Below are 9,119 nucleotides of genomic sequence, written 5' to 3'. Positions count from 1 at the left end.
GGGCCACTTAGAAAAAGATACGTGTGAGAGAATCTATCCAACTGGTTCTCAATCAGCCAGGTTTTATGGGCTACCTAAAATGCACAAGGCTCGGCAGCCTAATGAAACACCTCCTTTTCGACCCATAGTATCTTCAATAGGTACCTACATTTACAATTTATCTAAAATCCCTTGTAATCCTCTAGAGCCACATGTCCCGCGTGAATACAACGTCCGCGACACGTTTTCATTTGTACGTGAAATCAACCAGTTATCAACCTTAGGGAAGTTCATGTTATCTTTCGATGTCTTATAAAGTTGTTGTTTCTTTTTTGAGAGTTATTGTCACTCTGCTGTCTTTACGTCCTTTTAGAACCAAAGTCCTATTCCATTATTCCATGCTTACGTATTCCCGCACTGGCTTGCTTTGAACACTCTCATTTGTTCAAAGTAAACGTTCCAGATCCCGAGCACACTCAGGTAGGAGCACACCCAGTCTCTGCGAGGAAAAAACGCTAGGCTAGTAACCTACCTTGGGGCAGACCGGCCGGGCTATCCCAAGATCCAATTAGGGGCTTCTCAACTGCAACAACTTTAATGTACGCTATTGAAGCTGGATCTACCGCGGTTTCTGGCAACAGACTTACCCTCCAATGGATCCTCGTTAAAAGATTTAGGTTATACTCACTCCAATTACAAGACTTGCAAAAGCCTTGTATTGTTATATCTTGTCACTACCTCCCTGAGTCAAGATTGGGTAATCTGCGCGCCTGCTGCCTTCCTTGGATGTGGTAGCCGTTTCTCAGGCTCCCTCTCCGGAATCGAACCCTAATTCTTCGTCACCCGTTGCAACCATGGTGACTCACTACTTTACCATCGACAGTTGATGGGATAGATATTTGAATAAAACATCGCCAGCGCAAAGACCGTGCGATTCCATTAGTTTCTATGATTCACCACAACACCGGGCAAAATCTGCATTGGTTTTTACTCTAATAAATACATCCCTTCCGAAGACAGTCGGGACTTTTCGCAACCGTAACCTCTAGAATTACTACGGCTATCCAAGTACTAACGGTACAATCAAATAAACGATAACTAATTTAATGAGCCATTCGAAGTTTCACAGTACTAGTGCTTATACTTAGACATGCATGGCTTAATCTTTGAGACAAGCATATGACTACTGGCAGGATACACAAGGTAGCTATGCCATATCGGAGTCAGTGGCCAATAAAACAACTCAAACTCCGGCCACAAGCCTCTCCCACCAACGGACGATGCCGCACCTTCCGTTCTTTTGATCGCTCAGACAGCGAAAAGCCACCAAAAGATCGCGCCTTGGCTCGTTGCTCCCCCGTCAAGGCGGCCCTATCAAAGGTCGCCGAGCCATCGGGCCTTCTCTTTTATTTTGCCCAACGCAGACAAAACTCAATGTATGCCACGTCTTTTCCGCGTACAACTAGCCCGTGCCATTTCCTGGCATGCTGCCCCAACAGAACCCGATTAGACTCTGAAGGTAGGATGTAGGAGAATGCTATCCATATTCCTAACCCTAACCATTATCCTAACTCTCAACCCTAATGTTAGTGTTTTCTTACATATTTTGTAATGATCTATTGAAAACAATTGGTTTTGGCAAGTTTGCAGATACCTTTTGCAAATCCGAGTTCTTAGCCCTACTTGAACAAGACTTTACCCATTTCTCACTGTGGCCATATTTCGCAGGAAATATCGTGTTTAAACTAAATTCTAGTTTTTTCTTATAGATGTCATTACCATCTGGTCAAAAAATTGGATTTGGCTTGTTCGTGGATACATTGTGGAAAACTGTCTTTTCAGCTTGCGTTGAGAAAGACTTAACAAGTCTTTACTCTCTGTCTAAATGTTGCTGGAGAGATCGGGTATCATACAAATCTTAGCGTTGTCTTTCAGATTTCGTTGCAATTTAATCAAAAATATTCCTTTGCCTTCTTTGCAGATACTTTTTGCAAAACCGTGTTTTCGGCGTGGGATGAGCAAGTCTTGACTTATTTTACTGTCTGGCCAACCTTTGCAGGTAACACCGGGTTTTAATCAAATTTTTGTGTTTTGTTACAGATTTCAATGCAATCTAGTAAAAAAAAGTGCTTTTGGGTTGTTTGCAAATACTTTTTGCAAGAGCGTATTTTCAGAGTGAGTTGAGCAAGACTTCACCCATTTCACTCTCTGGCCAAATTTGCAGGAAACACCAGGTATGAAGGAAATTTTAGTGGTTTCTTAGAGAGTTCAAGGCAATCTAGTCAAGCAAATTACTTTTTGGTTATTTGCAGATACTTTTTGCAAACGCCTGTCGTCAGAGTGAGTTCAGCAAGACTTGACCCATTTCACTCTCTGGCTAAATATCCCAGGAAACATAAAGTATAAACCACATTTTTTTAAAGAAATTTGAACAAAATCTCTTCCAAACACTTGGTTTTGACGTGTTTCCAGCTACTTTTTTGCAAAACCGAGTTCTCAGCGAGATTTGAGAAAGACGACCTATTCCATTCTGTGGCCACATATCTCAGGAAACATCATGTTTCATTCAAATTTTAGTGTTTCCTTATACATTTTAATACAATCTGATGAAAACAGTTGGATTTAGCTTGTTCGTAGATACTTTATCATAAAACCGTGGTTTGAGCCACAGCTGAGCAAAACTTGGCACATATCACTCTCTGGCCAAATTTTGCAGGAAAGATCGGGTCTTAACCAAATTTTGGCGTTTTCTCTTAGATTTCGCTGCGATGTAGTCAAAAAGATTGCTTTTGGCTTCTTTGCAGATAAATTTTGCAAAACCATGCTTTCAGCGTGAGTTGAGCAAGACTTGACCCTTTTCACCCTCTAAAGAAGTTTTGCAGGAAAACCGGGTATTAAGCAAATTTTAGTATTTTCCTACAGATTTCAATGTCATCTAGTAAAATAAACTGCCTTTGGGTTGTTTGCGGATACCTTTTGCATAACCGTGTTTTCAGCGTGAACTGAGCAAGACTTGACCCATTTAACTCTCTGACCAAATTGCCAAGGAAACATCAAGTATCAACCACATTTCATTTTTTCCTCAGACACTGCCTGACCGACTGGTTGACCTTTTTTAACTAAGTTGTTGTCCGACAGGTAAATGACTGGCAAACCAAAGGTGACTAACTGGCTGACTGGCTGGTTGACATACTAGCTGGTATCACACTGGCTGACTACCTACCGGTTGCTGAGTGACGAGTGACTCTCTGACTGATTGGTTGAATCTGTGTGTTCAAGCTGACTGGCTGTGACTCGTTACCTAACTTCGTGACAGGTTCGTGAATGAGTGTCTAATTTCCTTGTTGACTGCCTAGATGACTAAACCGTTGACTGCTCAATGGTACTTGACTGGCCATCTGACTGGGTAAGTGTGCGGGTTACCAACTGGTGACTGAAGGTAATTGACTGGTGACTGGCTTGTTGACTGACCGGCTAAAAAAAAAGGTTGACTGAACCATTGGCACTTGACAGGCTAACTTAATGGCTGACCGACTGGTGACTGAGTGGCTAATTGACTAGTGACTGACTGGTTGGCTGAGTGGCCGACTGACTAAGAAGTTGTCTGACCAAGTGGTACTTGGCTGGCTATCTGACTGGTTTTCTGATCTGCGAGTCGACTGGTGAGGGAATGGCTTATTGAATGCTGACTAACCGGCTGACTGCCTGATCGACTGTCTGGCAGACTGAAAGGTTGACGGATTCATTGGTATTGGACTGGATATTTGACTGGTTAACTGACTTGCTGAACAACTGGTGACTGATCGGCTAGTCAACTAATGATTAAGTGACTCATTGACTGAGTGGCTGATTAACAGTGATTTACTCAATGTTACTTGACTGGCTATCTGTCTGGTTAGTCGACTTCCTCCCCAATTGGTCGCGAATAATAGACTGCTGACTTACTGCCCGACTGGCTGGTTGAGTGACTCGGTTAATGAATGGTTGACTCGCTCAGTGGAACTTGACTTGCTATCTGACTTGTTAACTAACTTGGTGACCGACTTGTGACTAAGTGCCTAGTTGAATGGTGATTGAGATGCGACTGGCTGGTAGACTCAGTGAATAACTGAATGCTTGAATGACTCACTGGTATTTGCTTGGCTATCTAACCGGTTAACTAACCTGCTGACCAACTGCTGACTGAGTGACTAACCGACTAACCTGGTGACTAACTGGCTTTGTCTTGTGGACTGACTGCATGACTCAATGGTACTTAACTGGCTGTGTGATTACTTACCTGAGTTGCTGATCGACTGGCGACCAAGTGCTTAGCCGAATGGTGATTGAGATGGTGACTGGCAGGTTGACTGATTGAGTGACTGAATGGTCGGCTGACTCAGTGGCACTTGACTGGCTATCTGACCAGTTACCTGACTTGCTGATCGACTGCTGACTAACTGGTTGAGTGCCTGGTGGACTGAGTGGATGACTGGCTGGTGGTACTTGACTGGCTTTCGTACAGGTTAACTGACTTGCTGCCTGAGTGCGATGTTAACCGAGTGGTAACTGACTGGTTATTGACTGATGGTTAACTGGCTGATTGTTAACTTGCTTACTTACTTGTACCCCAACGGCTGACTAACTGGCTAACTGATTTTTTTATCTAACCGCTCAAGTGACTGGTTAAGTGAGTGGTTGTCGGACTGATTGAGTTAATGGTTACTAACTGATTGACGGGTAAACTAACTAACTCATACCTAACCGGATGACTGACTGGTGGAGTGACTCGCTTTTGCCTCACCAGCCCTCCGATTCGTCGACCGACATGGTGACCGACTACCGACGAACTGGTGACGGACTTGTGAACTAACTGGTTGGTACCTGAGCGGGATACTGTATCTCTAACTGACTGACTGAGTTAAAGGTTCCCGAGCCTTTAACTGGTGACTGACTGATTGAATAAATCACTGGTAGCCGACTACCGATCTGACTTGTTGACGGACGCACTGACTGGGAAACGATTGGGTAATTAACTGGTAACTGACTGGTTAATTTGTTGAATGACCCACTACTAGCTGACCAGCCTATTAAGTGGGGTCCTATGCGGTTGGCTCACTGGTTAACTAAACTTCTGACGAACTGTTGACTCACCAGTTAACTGACTTCTTAAATGAGTGATTGGTGACGTGGTGATCGACTGGTCGACTAACTCAGCGGTATTTGATCTGCTGACCAACCGGTTGTCCTAGCTACCGGTTCCTGACCGGCTGACTAACTGGGTTCCTAACTGAATGACTGACTGAACGACTTCAAGATTATTGACTGGCGAGTGACTGACCTAACGGGAATCCTGAGATTTTGACATCCTTGCTGACTCATTTATTGGTACTTAACTCGCTGACTTTCCGGTTGAGCGACTGTTTAACTGACTGGTTGAATGACTTTTTGACTGGCTGGGTGATTGGCTTGCTGACAGACTTATTAGTGGGTAAATACTGTCTTTCCGTCTAATGGGTTGACCGAGTTGACCTAGTACCTGAATGAGTCACTGACTTGTTGACTATCTTTCTGAGCGACTGGAAATGGACTGACTAACTGAGTGGTTACTGACTTGCACACTAAGTGACCGGGTAACTGACTGAGTGACAGACTTGCTAGTACTTGACCATCTGACAAACTCTTACGCTACCTGGCTGACCCATAGGTGATTGACTGGCTTAGTGACCAGTTCACTGAGTGGTTTAGCGAATTACTGGTATCCAACTGTGTATCTTAATGGTTGACTGGGCTGCCGACCCATTAATGAATGCACGGATAAATGACTATCCAACTTAATGACAAGTGAGCAGCTAACTAATTGGTTTACCACCTTGCTAATTGACTGGTGACTGACTTAATAGAAAACAAATAAAAAATATAAACAAAGTGGTGACTGGCTTACTGGCTGACTGACTGGCCGACTTCGTCGGTGGTACCTGACCAGTAGACTGACTAGTTGACTGACACATTGGTTCCTGAGGCCTCTTTGATTGGTCGACTGATGGGTTGACTGACCTTCATACCGACTGGCGACTGAAAGGCTGGGTGAGTGGCTGGTGGACTGACTGGATGACTGAATGATTGAAGTGGTAGTTGACTGGGTACCGGACTGGTCAACCGCCTTGCCAAGCGACTGGCGACTGCGTCGTATTTTGAGTCGTGACTCACCAGCTCACTGGCTGGTTTACTGACTCGCTGCCTGAATGTTTGAGTAACCCAGTCCTACTTAAATGGTTATCTGACTAGTTAACTGATTTGCTGCCCGATTTGTGATTGAATGGCTGGGTGAGTGGCTGGTGGACTGACTGGATGACTGAATGATTGAAGTGGTACTGACTCGCTGGTTTTCTGACTCGCTGTCTGAATGTTTGAGTAACCCAGTCCTACTTAAATGGTTATCTGACTAGTTAACTGATTTGCTGCCCGTCTTGTGATTGAAAGGCTGGGTGAGTAGCTGGTGGACTGACTGGATGACTGAATGATTGAAGTGGTACTTGACTGGCTACCGGACTGGTCAACCGCCTTGTCAAGCGACTGGCGACTGCGTCGTATTTTGAGTCGTGACTGACCAGCTCACTGGCTGGTTTACTGACTCGCTCTCTGAATGTTTGAGTAACCCAGTCCTACTTAAATGGTTATCTGACTAGTTAACTGATTTGCTGGCCGACTTGTGATTGAATGGCTAAGTGACGGGTGACTGATGGCCTGACTGGCCGTTTGACTAATTGGCTCTCGGAATGGGTGATATTTCTCTGGTTAACTGACCTGCTGAGCGATTCGTTACTGTGTGGCTAATTGAATGGTGACTCACTGGCTGCGTGGTTGTCTGAAAGGCTGAGTATGGTACCTGACTGGCTACGTGAATGGTTAACTGACTTTGTTACCGACTAGTGACTTCCAGGCCAATCGAGTACTGCGTGACTGGTATGTAGCCAGTTAACTGAGCTGCTCATCTTGTGGTGACTTGGAGGCTATTTTAAGTGTTGACTGTCTCGCTTGTTGATTGACTGGGTCACTGACTGTTTGACTGACGTAAGAGTACTTGGTATGCCACTTCCTTGGTTAACTAGTTTGCACAGCTAATGGTTCACTGATTCACCGCTACTTGACTGGGTATCTGATTGGTAAACTGACATGCTGACCGATGAGTGACTAATTCACCCACTGACTCGTGACTGACTGGCTGGTTTACCGACTGGATGACTAAATAGTTGACTAACTCACTGGTACTTGATGGTCAGCAAGTCAATTAACCACTCCGATAGTCATTGTGGTGCAGCTGAGTCAATCAAGCATTTAGCCATACAATAAGTCATCCAGCCAGTAAGTGACCAGTAGGTAGGCCAGCCAGTCACTAGTTAGTCAGCAACTCAGTTAAAAGGTCAGTTAGCCAGTCAAGTACCACTGAGTCAGTCAACCATTTAGTCATCCAGTCAGTCAACCAGCCAGTCAGTCACCAGTCAATGGAAGAGGCAGTCACCGGTCGGTCAGCAAGTCAGTTAACCAGTCACATACCCAGTTAGGTACCAGTGAATCAGTCAACCATTAGCTGAGCAAATAAGTGAACCAAGTAAATAATCACTCAAGTACCACCAAGTCAGTGACCCAGTCAGTCACCCAGTCAGTCGACAAGCGAGACAGTCAATACTAAAATAGCCTCCAGGTCACCACTCGGTGAGCAACTTAGTTAACTAGTTAGATAGCTGGTCTAATACCATTCACCTTGTCAACCTCTCAGTCAGCCAGTTAATCAGCACTAAATTAGCCACGCAGTCACCAGTCGGTAACTAAGTCAGTTAACTAGTCACATAGCCATTCAGGTACGATAAGGGTAGTCATCCCTTTATTTAGCCAGTCAGACCACCAAACCGTCAGCCAGTCAGTAACAATTCTATTAGCCACTCAGTAACGAATCGCTCAGCAGGTCAATTAACCAGACAAATATCACTTTAACAGTCACCCATTCAGAGAGTAATCTGGTCAATCGGCCAGTCAGGCCGTCAATCACCTGTCAATTGGCCACTCAATCACAAGTCGGCCAGCAAATCAGTTGACCAGTCAGTTAACCACTTAAGGTGGACTGGGTCACTCAAACATTCAGACAAGGAGTGAGTAAACAAGCCAGTCATCTGATAAGTTGCGACGGAAAAGGCGACGCAGTCGTGAGTCGTTCGGTAAGTTGGTTAACCAGTCCGATAACCAGTCAAGTACCACGTAGTCATTCAACCATTCAGTCATCCAGTCAGTCCACCAGCCACTCACCCAGCCACTCTGTCACAAGTCGGTAAGCAAGTCAGTCAACCCATAAGTCATCCAATGACATAGGCGTTAGGAACCAATGAGTCAGTCAACTAGTCAGTCATTTGGTAAGGTACTACTGACGAGGTCGCCCAGTCAGTCAGCCAGTCAGCCAGTCACAACTTTGTTAGCTAGTCAGTCACAAGTCGCTTATTAAGTCAGTCACCAGTCAATTAGCAAGGTGGTAAACCAATCAGTAAGCTCGTCACTTGTCAGTAAGTCAGATAGTCACTAAGCCGTGCATTCATTAATGGGTCCGCAACCCAGTCAACCATTGAGATACACAGTCGGATACCAGTGATTCACTCAACCAATTGGTGAAGTAGTCAATAGGCCAATCAGCTATGGGTCAGCCAGATAGCGTAACAGTTTGTCAGCCCATCAAGTACTAGCAAGTCTGTCACTCAGTCTGTCACTCAGCCACTCAGTGAGCAATTTGCTAACCACTCAGTTAGTCAAGCATTACTAGTCGTTCAGTAAGGTAGTCAACAAGTCAGTCGGTGAGGTACCAGTGATTAGTTCAAACCATTAGACGGTCAGGCAGTAATCACACACCAATAAGTCTGTCAGCAAGTGAATCACGTAGCCAATCAATTAGTCATTTAACCCGTCAGTCTATCAGTCGCTCAACCAGGAGGTCAGTAGTGAACAATCAGCCAGTAAACCATCAGTCACTAACCCGTCAGTTGCCACTAGGCTAACATCGCACTTAGAGAGCAAGTAAATTAACCAGTCTGATAACCAGTCAATTACCACTAAGAAAGTCAATCATTCAGTCATCCAGTCAGTCCGCCAGGCACTTAGCCAGCTATTCCGTAGTC

At 44.8% G+C, this 9,119-nt stretch overlaps 1 pseudogene; it reads right to left on the bottom strand.

Moving 5' to 3' along the window:
• Nucleotides 1–311: 311 nt before the first annotated feature.
• On the bottom strand, nt 312–1,182 carry LOC148723527 (small subunit ribosomal RNA; annotated as a pseudogene; the record flags this gene model as incomplete).
• Nucleotides 1,183–9,119: the final 7,937 nt, after the last annotated feature.

The sequence above is a fragment of the Stylophora pistillata genome, chromosome 9 (genome assembly GCF_964205215.1).
Source record: "Stylophora pistillata chromosome 9, jaStyPist1.2, whole genome shotgun sequence".
In the NCBI taxonomy this organism is placed as follows: domain Eukaryota; kingdom Metazoa; phylum Cnidaria; class Anthozoa; order Scleractinia; family Pocilloporidae; genus Stylophora; species Stylophora pistillata.
This window is presented reverse-complemented; position numbering and strand designations above follow the sequence as displayed.